We start from the raw sequence: 18,842 nt of genomic DNA on the forward strand, positions 1-18,842 counted from the left end.
AAATGTACATCTATGGTGGTAGGTGGGTTTTTTCTTGGTCTTGGAGGACTTTGTGGGGAGTCGAGCTTTTTGTTTAGTCAATCCAATGGGTTTTTTGTTTTTTTGAATAAATATGGGATCCTTGAATTTTGTGGGTATTGCTTTTACTATGGATCTTTAATGATGAATGTACACTTGTGGGGTGGGGGGTAAGTACAATACGGGAAAGTGTAGTTTTGTTGACATTTTCCCCCTCACACAATCCATTTCAAGCTTTGATTTATGTGGGTGGAAAATGAAAAGGTAATATTGTCCAAAGAAAAGACAAGAAAAGCTAAAAATAAAAATTGATCGAAGGTGCTTCTAAATTTTTGCTGCTCGTTCTTTACTTTGAAATAAATAACTAATTTGAGGTAAAAAGCACCTTGTAAAAATTTTTGCCTTTTAATATAATTTTCCCAACTTTTCAAAAAGAAAAAGAAGGAATAAATGGCTTCTGTGGTGATGGAGCTGAGCTTTACCATAACTAGACACTAGTGGTGGGCCTATCCCCCGCCGATCCGTGGAGTGTGTGAAAAAGAAGAACACCGAGACCAACCAATGCCAAATACCCTTACAGTAAGTATTGGAGTTCAATGGTGATATTCCCTCTGATGTAAAGGTACACTTGGGGTAGGTGGGTTATTTCTTAGTCTAGGAGGAGTTTGCTACCAAAACCTACTTGTGGAGGTGGGTTTTTTCTTAGTCAAGAGTCAAGCTTTTGGTTCAATAAATCCAACAGTTTTTTCGTAGTCTTGGAGGACTTTGTGATACTCCAAAGTCAAGCTTTTCGTTAAGTCAATCCAACCGTTTAAAAACAAATCATTGATTTTGTGGGTCTTTACTTATGGTGGCACTGTAGTTTTGTTGACATTTTTCAAACTTGGAAGGGGTCTTGTCTCAATTGAATTTTCGATGCTCATCTTTTACTTTGAAATTAATGCGTAAATTCATGGTAAAAAGCCTAGGCTTGTAAAATTTTAATGTTCGCAGCTTTTCAAAGCTGAGCAGCAATGGCCACTCATTTCATCCCCCCAAGCGCCCCTCATTCCATTTCTTGCCACTCTTCTTCTTCTGACTTTGCATCTTACCATAACTTGTTTGGCCTACCCACGCAGCACCGAATACTCCATGGCTTCCCTTTTCATCTCTCCTTGGCTTCCCTGGCTTCCCAACCCCCAACAACAATGGCCATTTTTTTCCATTCTTGCTCTCACAATCGTTTTCTAACGGCTCCAGAGGTTTTTCGTTTTGGGGATGTGCACCAATCCGCGCCTCGTTTAGCTTTGTGTCTGTCTAGGGATGCTGCCCACATACAATGCTAGAATAGCTACCATAGCATCTGTCAAGGGAAGAAACGACACAGCAGGCCATGTGGTCAACAGTGAAGAGGGCACCGCTATAATGGCACCGGTGTGGAGAGCCAATCTAGGGCACTCTCTTGCGTCCATCGAGGCATCACTCCCCGTAATAAGCAAGGCCAAGGTGCAGCTAGAGCTGCGGGATGCAGACGGCACCCTCGTGTGGAGCGTGGGCGCTGACAATATGGCCGCCATGGAGCTGCAAGATTCTAGCAATCTAGTAATCCTCGACTTCGCTAACCGCACCCTCTGGCAAAGCTTCCAATATCCCACCCACACCTTGGTGCTCTCGCAAAACTTGAACTTCGGCATGAGTCTCACTAGCAATAACGATTCCCTCTACTCTTTAGCCATGGAAACACGGGGCGTCCCGATGCTATCTGGACCCTTGGGCATGTTCTCCCTCGACTCGGTCTCAACGCCAGACCTAGCTGACCGGTACTGTACATGCCCAGCTGGATTCACACTAACAGATGAGCATGATACGTCCCAAGGCTATAAAACCTCCGTCCCCTTGATCCCAAATCAATGCGTCAGCGCTGACCTCCTCCAAATCAACAACACCGGCATCTCACTGGAGCGTTGTAAGCACATGTGCTTGTCTGCTTGCAATTGCAGCGGTGTAATCTTCAACCACAACCAATCCTTGTGCTTCCCTATCATCACAGATCATCGACTCCGCCAGCCAGCAGCTTCAAGGCGGCGCTAGGCATAGCCAAGGGCTTGGCCTATCTACATGAAGGTTGCTCATCACAGACCATCCTGCACCTCGACATCATCAAACCCAAGAACATCCTCCTAGAGTTGAGGACTTCGAGCCCAAGCTGGCAGATTTTGCCTTGGCCAAAGCTCATGGCTAGGGATGCTCTCACGTGGTGACTGCCCTAAGGGGAACTCCTGGCTACACAGCACCAGATATGTTCTGTGAAAAGATGCAGGGGGGAAGAGAGCTTGAGCTCTTGCAAGCACACACACACACTCACAAAACCCTAATAGAGAACACACAAGGTGAGAGGCTGAAAATCTTCTTCTTCTCTACTCAACACTCAACACACCATATACAAGATAAGAGTACACATAATATGAAAGGTACTCAACCAATACATACACGGGTTCTCTATAGTGTAAACCCGACTAAATGAGCTGGCGCTATAACTATGCCAGTCTCTAGAATGGCTGTCACACAGCCTGTCATCCCACTGGCCGCATATCTCCCATGATCTCAACAACCATGCCAGTGGTGTAAGTGTGGGGCCTATCCCCCAGGCGGGTCATCAGTGTTGTCCACCGCCTCACTAGATGAGCTCGATATCTCAACACTCCCCCTCGAGCTCAACTCCATCTCATGTACACCAAGCGAAGCCCTGAATCTGCGGAGCTTCTCTGTACCCAATGCTTTGGTGAAGATGTCAGCTACCTGATCCTCTGTGCTGACATAAACAAGGTCAAGGTCTCCTGCTAAGACCTTCTCTCTCACGAAGTGGTAGTGGACCTCTATGTGCTTCGTACGAGCATGAAAGACTGGGTTCTTGGCCAACTGTATACTGCTAATGTTGTCACAGAAAATGACAACTTGTCTATCCACTGATAGACCCAAATCTACAAGTAGCTTTCTCAACCAAGCTACCTCACATGCTGCCATAGCAGCTCCTCTGTACTCGGCCTCTGTACTCGATAGAGCAACCGTAGGCTGCTTCTTGCTGCTCCAAGTCACAGCAGCACTCCCCAAAGAAAACATGAATCCACTGGTAGATCTTCTATCTGAGATACTACCAGCCCAATCAGCATCTGTGTACCCATGTACACATATCTCTGTCCCAGTCTCATAGAATAGTCCACAATGCAAAGTAGACTTCACATACCTCAGTATGCGTCTCACTGCATCCAAATGCGGTTTCCGTGGAACCTGCATAAACTGACTCACCAACCCAACAGCGTAGCTCAAATCTGGTCTGGTGATCGTCATGTAGATCAAACTTCCTACTATGCGTCTGTACATAGTAGGATCCTCCAAGATCTCTCCTGAATCTGCACTCAACTTGCCATTCTGATCCAATGGCACGGAAATAGGCTTACAGCCTGTCATACCATACTTGGACAACATGTCCAAGCCATACTGTCTCTGCAGTAATCCAATACCATGTGGTGACCTAATCACCTCAATGCCCAAGAAATATCTGAGCTCCCCCAGATCCTTCATCTCGAACTTCTGTCTAAGCAAGATCTTTACATCAAAGATCTCTGCATCATGGTCCCCCGTAATGATCAAGTCATCTACATAGATGACAACAAGCACAACTCCTCTATCACCATGTCTCACATACAGCGAGAAATCTGCATTGCTACATGAAAGCCAATAGTGACAAGATATTCAGAAATCTTGTCAGACCATGCTCTTGGTGCTTGCTTTAAGCCATACAAGGCTTTCTTCAACCTGCAAACATGCTCAGGGTGACCCTCAACCTCATAACCAAGTGGCTGCAACATATACACCTCTTCTTGCAAATCCCCATGCAAGAATGCATTCTTTACATCCATATGATGTAAAGACCATTGCTTTGACGCAGCCACTGCTATCACAACTCTCACCGTTGCCATCTTGGCAACTCTCACCGTTGCCATCTTGGCAACTGGGGTGAAAGTTTCCTCATAATCAATCCCATATGTCTGCGCATATCCTTTTGCTACCAATCTAGCCTTGTACCTGTTTATGCTCCCATCACTGTTATGTTTAACTTTGTACACCCACTTGCATCCAATGGCTTTCTTGCCTTCAGGCAATTGCACTAAATCCCAAGTTTCATTTCCATATAGTGCATCCATCTCCTCATCCATGGCTTTCTCCCAATACACATTTCCAACAGCCTCATCAATGCATGTGGGCTCAACAACCTGCACAACCTTTGCCATATATGCATAGTGATGTGCCACATAACCATCATAGGTAAATCTCTGCATAGGATTTTTCACTCTCCCAGATCTTCGCAGCTTTTCATTCATGGCTTCCATAGCCTTCTTTACACTAGGTGTTCTCATAGAGCTGGGATCTCAAGCTCCTCATCAAGGCTCATATCTGAGCCACTAGACTCTCCATCAACATGAGAATGCCCTGCAGAAATGTCAGGCATACCAAGGGGCTCAACCACTTTCTCTTTTCCTTTACGTGATGTACTAATCACATTTGCAGGACTGGTATTATGACGTAGCCTGCCACTCCATGGTCTATCAACAGGCCCACTAGATGAGGACTCTCCTGGTCCACGCAAAGACTGTGATTGCTGACCTGCATTCTGTGCAACCACACTTCCACTCACATCAGCCCTAATAGCTTCTTTTTCAGCTGCATACCAGCTGCTCATCTCATCAAAGACAACATCCCTGCTTACCCTCAACTCACGTGTAGCAGGGTTATAACACATGTATCCCTTTTGCTCAAGGGAGTATCCAATAAACACACATTTTTTAGCTTTTGGATCCAGCTTAGTTCTCAGCTCATCTGGCACATGCACATATGCAATGCATCCAAAGACTTTCAGATGAGACAAATTTGGTTTTCTGCCAGTAAACCTCTCCTCTGGAGTTACATCATGCATGGCTGCAGTTGGAGTCCTCTTCATGATGTATACTGCTGTAGAAACAGCCTCAGCTCAATAGCAATGCGGCATATTTTTCTCTTCCATCAATGCTCACGCAATTTCAGCAATGTGCCTGTTTTTCCGCTCAGCAACTCCATTTTGCCGCGGAGTGTATCTGCATGTAAACTGTCTCCGAATACCATTCTTCTTCAAAAATTTAGAGAACTCATTGGAGAAGTACTCTCCCCCTCCATCTGACCTTAGGCACTTTACATATTTCCCTGTTTGCTTTTCAACCAAAACTCTGAAATTCTGAAAGTGAGTGAACACCTCACTCTTCTCCTTCATGAAATATACTCACACTTTCCTCGTGTGGTCATCAATGAAAGTCACATAATACCTGTAGCCTCCCATAGATATGGTCTTCGTAAGACCCCATACATCTGAATGCACAACATCTAGTGCATTTCTGCTCACATATCTGTTACGTGGAAACACATGCTTTGTTTGCTTCCCAAATTGGCATGCTTCACATATTTTCTGCATACCTTCCACTTTAAATTTTGGCAGCCCTGTCACAATTCCTTTTGTCTGCATAGACTTCAATCTCTGCACATTTACATGTCCAATCCTTTTATGCCATATGTCTGTGTCTGCAACAACTCCTGAACCATTTGCAAACATCGCAGCACTCGTTTCAGGCATGTCTACATTCAATGTAAACATTCTGCCCACTCTGTTGCCTTTTGCAACCAACCTGCACTTGTCTTTTACAACCAACCTGCACTTGTCTTTAAAATCTTCAACATAACACCCATCAGGGTTAAACTGAACCTGCAAACCCTGCTCAATCATCTGGCCAATTGAAACCAGATTCTTTGTTATGTTTGGTACATGAAGTACATCTGCAAGGTACTTCACTTTGCCATCCTGCATAGACAATGGCACATCTCCAACGTGGGCAATTGGATGAGCAGTGTCATCCCCTATTTCCACAAAACCTGGTCTTTTCGGGTTTTTCATCTCCTTGAACCACTCCCCATGACTCGTCATGTGGTTCGAAGCGCCTGAATCCACATACCATACATTATCTTTCTGTGCTGCATCAACATTTTCAGACATGGCATTCACGACATGCTGCATAACAAACAACCTTTCATTATCCTCATTATTTCTGCTTGAGGAGGATGCATAGTTGTTTTGCTGCACTTTTCCATTTTGCATGTCAGCCTGATTCTTATAACATTTTACCTGCACATGTCTAGGCTTACCACAATAATAGCATTCACGTGTATCATCATATTGCCTTTGCCAATTTCCACGGCCTCTTTGACTCCCCCTGCCTTCGAATTTGCCTCTTCCACCTGCGTGTTGTTGTTGTTGTTGATTCTGGGACTGTTGTTGTTGCTGCTGCTGCTGGCCATAATTCTGATTACCTGTTCGGCCACCTCCTTGACCGCGTCCCCACGGCCTCCTCTGCCTCGCTCGTCTTCTTCCTGAACTCGTGTAGAACGCCTGTTGCTCTGAACTGTTTTTACTTTGTGAAGACTGTTCCTCTTCACCCAAGTTCTTCTCTTCGATAATCAGCATAGACACCAAATCTGTAAAGTTGGGAATGTTTTCCCGAGTCTGAATGGACGTCTTAAACGCCTTGTATTGTGGCCCGAGACCACGTAGACAGACTTCCACCTTATCATCATCATCTACTGACACACCAATAGATGCAAGGGATTCCACAATACCCTTTATCTTCAACGCATAGTCATTCACAGACATGCTCTTTTTCTCCACAGTATGAAGTTCATTCTTCAACTGTATCTTACGTGCCTTGGTATTTGTTTCATAGAGCTTTACCAAGGTGTCCCACGCCTCCTTGGGGGACTTGGCATCCTGAATGTGCCCAATCATGGTGTCCTGTATACTAATGGATAGCCAATACATAACCTTCCTGGCTCCTTGGTTCCAGTCTTTAAACTCTTTCACATCTGCAGCAGTCGGCCGGTATCTCCGGTGCCTCTTCATGCTCACCTTCTATGTAGTCCCAATAGCCTTTTCCCATCAGGAAATTTGTCAACCTGAACCTCCAAGCATGGAAGTTATTCTTATCCAGCTTCTCAGCCACAATCTCTGTTATGCCATCATTAGACATCTTGCCAAACACACAATTTTACCAGAAACTGCACTTTGGTTTTTCCTGCACAAATGCTGTATTTTCTGCAGCGGTACTGTAGTACTCTCAAATGTCACAACCAGTGACTTCAATGTGCATACATACACCCAATGGCAACTGTAGACCTCTTTGCAGCACCCACAGTGTCTGCACAGTCAATCTGTCTTCCTGCAGTTCTTAAAACAGAGTTCTGTAGAGAATTGATGACGTACTCGCAGTGCTCGAAATCACCTGCTTTCTAAAACGCGAAGGTCCAGACGCGCCCGAAACGCGAAGGTCCAGACGCGCCCGAAACGCGTTTTCAGCCCAGAAAATTTTGTCCGATAGGACACTGTAGTTGCCCTATAGCTTTACTCTCGTGAAGAAAGCTCCTCAATCAGAGATCGTTGCCAGTGCCTCCCGTAGAGCTCCCGACAAGGGTGTAGTCACCAACACAAATAGGGAAGAGTAGTTGAAGCTCTTACCCTCGTACCGCTTCCTGTGGTTCTCTTGCTTGCAGCTCAACCCTTAGCACGAACCAGGCTCTGATAACATGAAAAGATGCAGGGGGGAAGAGAGCTTGAGCTCTTGCAAGCACACACACACACTCACAAAACCCTAATAGAGAGCTCTTGCAAGCACACACACACACTCACAAAACCCTAATAGAGAACACACAAGGTGAGGACACTTTTTATCCTACTCATGGAGGTTTTTTTCCTAGTCATGAGCTGGTCGGCTGCCTACTTTTAGACATATATATAGACCGGCATACCCTCACTCCTTATTCATTTCTTAGCATTTGCGATCCCTCACATACGAGGCCTTCTCCCCTCTTGCTCGGGACATGTATTCCATGTATTCTTGGTTGATGATATTAAGAGCAGGTCTATATACCTGTGTTTCCTCTCCATCTTTCTCTCTCTCTCTCTCTCCTATGTTTCCACTTTCCCTTCTTCTGCTATGCATTCTATCACGCTACCTAATCCTCCATCTTACCGCTTTTCCAATGCACTCACGATGGCAAGGTGGATTCAAGACATACTCCCCCAGTCTCTCCTCCAAATGCCAAGATACCCTCACACATCACTTGTTTACTAAGAATTAAAATGTGAATACAAGTGTGTGAGTTGTATAGCATGAACTTGAAAGTGTATATGAATTCACTTAACAATTGGCACTTATAGTTGCATGCCGTAATAACAAGAGTTTAATTCCGACGGTGAAGAGGCTCACAAGGTTTCACTCTAAGTGGTTAGTATTCAAGGAAAACAACCATAAGCTATGTCCTCATTGCATCATAGTCTTCAAGGACACCACCTAATGCATTCAACCTCTTCCATTCCATTGATTGGAGCATGTAATCCCATCAAATGGCATGAATCTTGAGTAGATTCAATGGAATGGTCTCATGAAATCATGTAGATGCAAGTGTAATCATCCACAAACTTCATATGCATGTGCAAGGCATCTAAGGCTATAACAAAGCCCTTAATCAATCAAGAAACACCATTGAAGCATCAATGAGGTGAATCTTTGAACAATAGGAATCCAAAGTGTATCCAACCTTGCCCTTGTGATGAAATATTAAACTAATGGTGAAGGGGATAACCATATCTTGCTTTCATGATGCAAAAGCATGGAAAAGATTGTAACAAAGCTGTAAATAATGGGCCATGGGTATGAGGAAGAGGGCCATGAGCCTTTGGGGCTAAGTGGAAGGCCAAACAATTGTAAATAGTTGAATAGGGGCCCATAGGCATGGTTAAATGTGGAGGCCATGAGTTAATAAGTGTGAACAAGGGTCCAAGTATAAAAGACAATGTGTAATAGTTAATCATAATTAACCAACACTAATCAAGATTTACAGCTTTGAGCTCTCTCAAGCTTTCATGGTGGCTTCTCCCTTGAGAATTCATGTGAGCCCTTCCAAGCCCTGTTTGCAGCTTTCATATCCATCCAAGAAACCCTAGTTGTGGTCATTTGTTGCAAGATTTACTATCTCCAATATGATTAGATCAAACTTCACATTAGATAAGCTTTTGAGCTTCATCAGGGAGTGATTTGATAAGCACAAAAAACCCAGGAGGCTAGGGCAGATTCGCAGCATTCCAGCAGTCTATTAGCTTTGCTTTGTGGTGATTCAACTCAATGTGATGCATTTGAGAGATTAGCCATGGATACTATACATGTTGGTGATTGTTTCTTGCCCAACGGGAGCCTTCCATTGATTGGATTGAAGATTTCCATCAAGAGGCCAAGGAGGAGCAGGGGAATTCCAAGAGGCTATTTTCTTCAACAATTGGTTCAATTCTTGACTTCTAATCAACATTGGTGAGTCCCTCAAACAATTCTTGATTGATTTTGGTGGATTCTTGGCATCCAAGTCCAAGAATTAGGGTTTCTCCAAGAAAACCCTAATTTTTGGGATCTTTTCAAGTTGAAGTGAATCATTGGCAACATTGGTATTGTGTTGAAGTGGAATATGAGCCCTATGCATGGATCTTGAGGCTACATGAGTCAACATTGGTATTGTGTTGAAGTGGAATATGAGCCCTATGCATGGATCTTGAGGCTACATGAGTCAATTGCCCAAACCCTAAGCCAAGATTTGGGGTTTTTGAAGCATTAAGGCTTGTATGTTGCCATTGATGAGTGCAAAGGGGTGCCATAAGGTTGCTTATCATTGCCTATTGTCTATTGGAACTTGCCAAGGGATTGTGCACAAGGATTGAGTACGCTTTGACCCCAAAACAAAGGTACTCTGCTGAAACTGAAAAGTGTGATTCAGTCCGAGGGGTTATGGACTAAAGTGAAGTGGTTTACACCCTTGGATAGTACATGGAAAAAGCTCTCTATCAAGCCGTCAAGTGCCTGAATTGGAGTCCATTTGGTGGGTCAACCGACCAACTTTGAGCGCACAGAAAAGGGTAATTCAGTCAAAAATGTTAAGGACTAAATTTAAGTGGTTTACATAGCCTTAGTATACTCATTCTAAGCTACCATTTGAGGTATTAACCACTCCAATTGGATAACCCTAGCAAGGTCAACTCGATTTTGTTGACTTTTTAAAAAAGTCAAAACAGAGGCATATTGCACATTGACTGAAGTCAAATGGGCATTTGGATCTTGTAGCATCCTCAAAAGCTTCCCATAGAACCCTAGATCAACCAATTCCGACAACTTTTCACCATCCAAATCCTAAAAGTCCATTTCCAGCATGGGGCGAAGTAAGCCAAGGAAGGGTGTGGATGCAAACAATATGATATTAGGGACAATGTGATCGAGAATGAAGCCATTGCGCAAGATCTTCATGAAGATGAGCAAAGTCTACATGAGCATGGAGTCAATGTTGAGGCAAATGTGCATGAAAGGGTACAAATGCATGAGGGGAATGCTAGACTAGCCAGCACTAATTATATGATGATACTCATGCAAGGTATGTTAGCAAACATAGAAGAGCAGCGAAGGCACAATAACCGCATGGAATCAATGATGAAGGATCAACAACAAGCCTTCATTGAAGCATTTACCGTACTCCGTAAAGATCTCATGGGTGGTGCCTTCAATGCAAGAAGCAATGGTGGGAATGAGTATGTGGACAATGGTGACAAGGAGAATCGACCTCCATATGCATCATTGCACATTGGTGGACCCAAGATCCACAAGAGCTATGCCTTCAACCTCAAAGGATGTTGGGAAAGGCAAGCAAGTGGTGTTCAACTTTGATGCCCAAATAGTTGATGGATCTTGGAAGACTTCCAAAACTCCCGTAAGAGTTGGTGGTAATCAAAGGAATCATGCATCACAAGATGTTGAGGTGAATCTCACCAAGTTCAAGGGAGAGGGCAATACCAATGAAGAGTATGAAGAATGGGTGGACAAAACGGAGATGTACTTTCAGCTCAACCCAAGGTCAGATCGAGCCAAGGTGTACTTTGCCACTCTTCATCTCGACCGAAGGCTATGTCCATACATGGTGGAGGCACTTGTCTACTCATGGATATGAGATTACCACTTGGGAGGACTTCAAAGATGAAATGAACAAAGCATTTGTCTCGGAGCTACATCAACAAAAAGTAATATGTGAATGGAATGAGCTTGAGCAGCGACGACGAGGAAAGAGTGTAAAGGAGTACATACATCAATTTCTCAAGCTATCCTTGCATGTTGATGATGTGAGTGAGACATATAAGAAGATCAAATACATCAAGGGACTCAAGTCAAACATTGGAGCTGATGTAAATGCTCAACGGCCATCAACTCTCAAGGAAGCTATGGTGTTAGCCGAGATTATGAGGAGAAGTATAGTCAACAATGGCAATCCAAAGTTTCCAAGGTTGCTGCAGTCCCGTCTTCCAATGTAAAGGCTTCTTCAAGCAATGCCATTCCAAAGTTTCCAACCGTGTATGGCAAGGGTTGGGAACGGTAAGATGGATGGGAAGCCAACTAATGGTGCACACAAGAGCATGGTGATGGAGGACCGCATCAATGAGTTTCATAGCAAAGGTTAAGTGAAACACAAGAGAAATCCATAAAGAACAAAGATGTACTTTCATGAGTATAAACTAAAGGATTGAGTGTAGTTAAATAATTATCATTAAAATAACTAAATTTTGGTTTAAGTGAAACAGAAGAGAAATCCATAAGACACAAAGACTTACTTTCCAAGAGAAAATTAAAGAATGAAGCATAGTGTGATAATTATCCAAAAACTAAGTATATAAAATTGCCCAAGTGAAACACAAGAGAAATCTATGAGACACAAAGACGTACTTTCATGAGTGCAAATTAAAGGGTGGAGTATAATTAAATGTCTATCTATAAAAAAATAAATATAGTTATATATTTATTCCTAAATAATAAGTATACAAATTTTGCTTAAGTGAAACACAAGGAAAATTCAGAAGGCACAAAGATGTACTCTCACGAGAGTTATGTATATGTACATGTACATATATATGTATGTATATATGTGTATATATGTATATATGTTTATGTATTTATGTATTTATGTAGTAGGGTACTTGGAGGGTCATGTGCCTTTTGGGTTCTCATGGCTTGATCCCTTCATCTAGTTCACGTGCATAGGAGTTATAACCACCATCTATATTTGTATTCGATATGTAAAACCAATGAATGGAATGAATGAATCTCTCTTTATCTCTCAATCTGTTAATGGCTGTTTTACCTTAAACATTTGGCGATCGCGATCTTAGAGTTCTAGACTCTCTTACCCATATGCTAATCTTTGTGCAAACTGGTGAAGGTTCCAATCTCCTACCAGATTTGATGGCGTTATTCTCTAGCATGATGGTGCAACATCGTTATTAATGGAAAATGTACTAGATGCATAATGTGTTGGCCGCCTAATGGAAGCCAACACACAAGCTGGGCCGCCGTGTGTGCCGACCATCAGCAAGGTTGACCACAAGGGTCTGACAGACGCACCTGATGAGATCAGTTACGTTGCTGAGAGCTAATCAGAGCAGACCAACGATGATAGAAATACAACCAACAGACACTTGTCATGATGGAGAGGCAGGTGGAATCCAAACGGGTGTTAGCAACCCTGACGATCAACAAAACTCTGTCTGGGCCCAGGCAAAGTCAGCACTTGAGAACCAATATTCTTGGAGACCGGTAGTCACAATCAAACCAAAACTCTGTCTTGGCCAAAGCAAAGTCAGCACTCGAGAATCCGTCTTCTTGGAGATAGGTAGTCACAACCGAAGTGGTGGTCAAAGGATCCGCTATCCGATTGTCTGTTTATCGGGTGCAATCCAGTGGTGGTGGTTCTTCCAGTATCCAAACTAATGGATACATCTAGAAAAGTCTTCTAGCTCTGATATCAAACACTAAACAACAGACTGAGCACAGTCTAACATTCAAAGTCCGAGCGTGGTTCTAAGTTTTGAGATCCGAGTCAGAGACCTCCATAGTTCTGAGTCGGAGATCAAGCGGCAAGCCACATAGCCAAGTCTGAATTGGCGGAGTCGTCGAGGTTCTTGAAGTCCAAGCTGAGCAGAACCTGTTCCTTGTTTGAGTCGAGAATCTGTGTTCTATGCTGAGAGTCAAGAGTCCAAGTCGATTTCGAGATCCAAGTTCAACTCTACACGTCTATGTCTAGACTTGGAACATTCAGGTACATTTTTGACTCCTATGACGAGAGGGCTTCCGTCCAATGTTGCGTGATGGGTCAGAGACAGTGCTGACACTGCAGCAATACGAAGCGCCACCAAAACTGCATGATCTTCCAGCACTGTGGCCTACCTGACCATGAGAAAAAAGATTGTGTATCATGTGTGCAATCAGTGTGAAGACCAAGGGCATCATTCTCAGATGTGTCCACCACGACGATTCTAGGCAAACTTTGATGATGTCTAAAGAAGGTTACAACAATGGGGAAAGCTAGGGATGTTAACCACCTACAGAAGAGCTGAAGTATTTTGTCAAGCATGTAGAGAATTGGCATCTCAAGCACCCACAAGGCGGGCTGCCACAAGGCGAGCTGTCACGTGCACCCTGCACTGGGGTACACAATGACACACTGGCATGATCATCAGTGCAACATTTTTAAAGAAGTAGAAACCTTTTTAGGATTATTTGTTGTACATCGTGCCCCGTCGTGAGCCCTCAATCCAAGGACAGTCAGGCACGAGCTATGTAGGTCAGTCTGAGAGCTTTGTTAGTCCTCTTAACCCACTTGGAGAAAGCATCATTCAAGAGCATGTATGTGTCAACCTTAGCATTAGATGCATGTAAAGCATTGTGAGTGCATTCACATAGAAGGGGGGCCAGCCCCAAGGCAGCCCATACTTGGGCTAAGCCTTGCAAAGGCTTCCAAGAGCTTTGCCAAGCAGTCGGAGTAGCCGACAGCTGTGCTACAGCCCGCCGACCAAGATCTTCTGGGGCAGCCGACTAGGCATAGGAGCTCTAAATGTGCAGCCGACTCTTCATAATACCAGTCGTGGGCAGTTCTTGCAGTCGACATATTTCACATGAATGTCCTATAGTAATGACACTTGAAGGCCTCATTCATACAGTAATGACACTTGAAGGCCTCATTCATAGCCTATGCTACAAAACAAGGAGACCACTAGTCACTAGCCAGACTCCCTTCTTCCGCCCGCAAGATCGTCATCCAACAGATTCTCTGCATTTGCCACTTCAGCCATTTCCCATTGCTTGTGCATATAGCCGTCATCCACATGAAACACATATTCAGTAGCATAGATCTTCAGGCACAAGGTCTCAGCAGTAGCCATATCATAATCATTGAACATTGCATGTACATCCATATTGGCATGCTCCCTGAGTATGGAACAAGCACCCCCAGCTTCTCAAGACTAGCAGAGCTCCTTGCCCCTTTACTAGGCATATCTGAGGTCGGCTTGTGGTTCTCTTTGCCACCCATATCCTCCCCTATCATCCCAGCTACATTAGGCATCACTTTCAACATCCTTGCATTCTCAGTGGTACACATGTAAGGCTTCTCCCTGTGCTGACATTTTTGATTCATCATTGCAATCCATTGCATGCTGCTGGAAATTAGATGTAGCATAAACTATCCTGGCCAAAACCCATCCATATTGTGCTCATCATAATCGGCCCTAGCTTCCACACTTGCATCGAAGCCTTGTAAATTAGTAGCATCACTAGCAAACATCCGATCCTCCTCATCAAGCTCAGCAATGGTTAAACTATTATCCACATCTTGCACAAACAGATCTTTTGTAGGAGGCTGCTCAACATACACATGTGCCTTTGCTTCTTCTAGCCGTGCATCATTAGTATGAACCAGTACACATGCATCTAGAACAACAACACTTAGCTTTTCCTTGTGGGTAGGGAGAGAAGCATCTGTTGACCATGAATCTGTTGAGTACACATCACATAGAGCCTTCCTCTCCACAAGGATAGACAGATCTTTACCATAACCACTAGAACTTTAATCAATTTCCATACCACCATCCATGCGAACATCCATTGAAGGGCAACTGAGGGCAATACTTGGCTCTCCTGGACTTCCTCTGTCTCCCTTGCAAGCTCAACCTCAACCAAAGGAAACCCTTGAGCATGAGAACCCACATACATCTCATCATCATTGCTAAAATCACTGTTGGACTCTAAATCATGTTGATATTTCTCCTCAAGTTCCTCGACAGCTTCCTGTGAGATGTCTATCCACCTGATGCTTGAGCATGTCTTCCCTTCTCATGTTTCTCATGCCAATCACATGCTTCCACTAATGTGTGAAAAATTAGAAAGTTTTTCTCTTGGCCTCTCTAGCTTCCTGGATGAAAATCCACTTTGGTGATCCGATAGAGTTCAGTTGCAATATCTGGCATGCACCAAATACATTATGGGAAACCTATAGTTAATTGCAAGAAACAATGGAGGTGATGATGACCTTGCAAACTGTGGCTAAGGCAATGATGACTCGTTGAGGAGGCAATGATGGTCATTCAAGACTGTGGCTGAGGCAATGATGGCTGGCAGGCAATGATGGTCATTTAAGACGGTGTGGCTAAGGCAATGAGAGCCCTTGCAAATGGAGGCCCATGAGTCCACCATCTTCATCTAGCACTACATCAACTGGGATGATGGTCACTCAAGGCGGTGGCTGAGGTAATGAGTGCCCTTACATACAATGTGGTTATCGGTGGTTGTAGCTGCATAAGTGGTACGATGTGGTTATCGGCGACAATTGCATAGGTGATAGGGCCCCTCAAGGATCAACACTAAGATGCTCCATATATAAAGTGCAGCCTACATGACCGCTCAAGTCCATACTCAGCTTGTCCTGAGTTTATTAAAGTCCAGGATACACAATTTTGAGCTAACAGGCTATCAAAGACTTGTGCCTTTGCAAATGAGCCACATTTGGCATACATGTCGACCAAGATACCACTAAGACATATACCTTTTTCAAATCCATTGTACCTTTTTCAAATCCACATTTGGCATACATGTTGCAACCAAGCTGCTGCTACTAAGACATATACCTTTTTCAAATCCATTGTACATAATTCATGTGTCTATCTCTAGGACTCTGCCTTCGGACCCTATGCTAATACAAGCTTTCATAGCAGATGCAAAGGTCACATCACTGGGATGAACACCCTACAATTGCATCTTGTCAAAAAATTCCGACGTACTCTAATCATAAAAACAAAATGAAGTTAAGGAGCTTCTAAAATGAAGAAAGAAAAAAAGAAAAAAAGAGAAAGCATTGCTTACTTGCCCCAATGATGCTTACTTCTTGAAGCTGTTGAAGTCCCTCTAGATATGTGCACGGGAGAAGATCTACTCTTATACTCAATGCTTGGCCAACCTACTCAAATCCAAGAATGCCTCTTTTTGATTGAAATTTTCAAGCAGGGAGAAATGCACATAATGTTCATGTTTGGCCCTTATTAGCTAAAAAAATTAATTGGTTTTACCTTGACTATGGTCAGGCCGAACCTTGCAATCAAATCCACAAGCAGAGAAGCCCTTAAACTCTCACTCATTCTCCTTAGCTTTGCCTAAAGAGAGGTCCATCAGAATGTTGAGCAGACTATAAAGGAGACCCATCTTGGTAAGGTATGAATTTGATTGTCTGGTTGGAAAGCTTACCTTCTAGAGCTGAGGCGTTGGACTGGACAAATTCTGCAAAATGGTATGAACAAGGGCATGAGATGTCTCCTTCTTCCTCTGCCTTCACACTAGCCAAATACTCCACACAACAAAGCTTAGGTCTTCGCCCTCACCTCCAGCTGCCCAAATCTTGCCGAGCCGTCTCATCCACCCACTGAAAAAGACCTTGCAAGAAGGCATCGCCGATGCAAAATTAGTAATGAATCGCAATTAACACCGCAAAATTAGTGATGAATCCTACCTGGGTACAAAGCTGGCCAAAATTAGAATGGGGAATGTTTCTGATATGATATGGCCGATGCAGAGCGTATTATTGTCAAAGAGGTCGGCGTCCTCCCCTTGAGCAGCTGCAACATCTTCCATGTCCGTCGTTTGAAAGCCCCATTTTCCCTCATCTCACTGGGAAGATTTCAAGCGGCACCATTTTCCCTAAACTCAAAGGTTATTTTATTTTATTTTTCTTTGTTACACACACATATATAAAAATATGTGTGTGTATATGTGTGGGTGTGAATTTGTATGCATGTGTATGTGTTTATATATATATATATATAGGTGTGTTTATCTGGGTGTGTTTATCTGTATGTGTAAACATATATGTATATATATATATATATAGGTGTGTATTTATATGTATATGTAAGCATATATATAAATATATATATACACACACACACATAGTATGTATGTATATGTATAATATATATATACCTATCAACCCTTTGTTCCTTGTTCATTTAAAGAGAGCAAGGTATACTTTAGTTGAATCTTATAATAGCTTTTATTTTGAACATAAACTATTTGAATTTACAAATTGTGATGCTACAACACATATATAGTCTAATTGTGATTCTTCTCGATCCATGGAGAGCGCACCATACTCTACGGTTGAGGGTTTGGAATCCAAGATTTAGAGTTTAGGATTTCGAATATAGGGTTTGGGGATTTCGAACATAAGGTTTGGGGTCTAGGATGTATGGTTTAGGTTTTAGGGTTTAAGATTTAAGGTTTATGGTTTAGAATCTAGGTTATAGGGTTTAGGGTTTATGGTTTGGTGTTTGGGGTTAAGGTATAAGGTTTAGAATCTAGGGTCTAGGGTTTACTTTGGTGTTTGGGGTCTAAAGTATAAGGGTTTAGGGTTTGGTGTTTAGGATTTAGGGTTTGGGGTCTAGGATATAGAGTTTGGGGTTAGGAGTCTTCGACGTAGGGTTTAGGGTCTAGGATTTAGGGTATACAGTTTGGGGTAGGGTTTAGCATTTAGGGTTTGGGGTCTAGGGTCTAGGGTTTAGGGTTTGGGGTATGGGGTCTAGGGTTTGGGGTCTGGGGTCTGGGGTCTAGGGTTTGGAGTATAGTGTTTCGAGTTTAAGATTTTGATTTTTAGGATTTAGGGTTTAGGGTTTCATGTTTAGAATCTAGAGTCTAGGGTATGCGGTTTAGGATTTTGATTATAGGATTTGAGTTTTAGGGTTTATGATTTATGCTTAGGGTTTAGGGTTTATGATTTGGAGTTTTAGAATTTAGGATTTAGGGAGACTGTAGGGTTTAGGGTTTAAAGTCTAGAGTCTAAGGTTTAGGGTTAAGGGTTTGGTGTTTGGAACTACTTTGTTGAAATTTCTTTTAAGTCTTGTTAGTACTCTTGGCATGCTTTACCTTCTAGTATCCCTTCAAAGGCATGCTATCAAGATTACAAGGTGCCCATTGAATATGATATACATGCATGGACTTGACCCTTAGCTTTTTATACCTTCTAAAATCTCTTAATTATGAATAATCTCAAGGAATTTTCTTTACATCATGCTCTTCAATCTTGGGAAGTTATAGTGTAAGCGAGGTCTCAGTATTAATCATTATGTGTTCAAATGAGTTTGTTATCTCCATACAAGCAATGATCCAGGACATGATAACTCTTACTTTGAAGATATTTTTTCTCAATTGCATTGTTAGGATTGATAGCTCAAATAAAAATAGCATATAATGGCTTTGTGATAAAACATATCAATGTTATTTTATTCATTCACAGTCTTTTGTAGCATTAACAATCCATGCTTATGGAATGGCCAGAATGTATTCTAGACATGAACAGTCTCATGATAGCAA

This window comes from Cibotium barometz, chromosome 41, assembly GCF_041138505.1.
Source record: "Cibotium barometz isolate CiBa-2024 chromosome 41, ASM4113850v1, whole genome shotgun sequence".
Classification (NCBI taxonomy): Eukaryota; Viridiplantae; Streptophyta; class Polypodiopsida; order Cyatheales; family Cibotiaceae; genus Cibotium; species Cibotium barometz.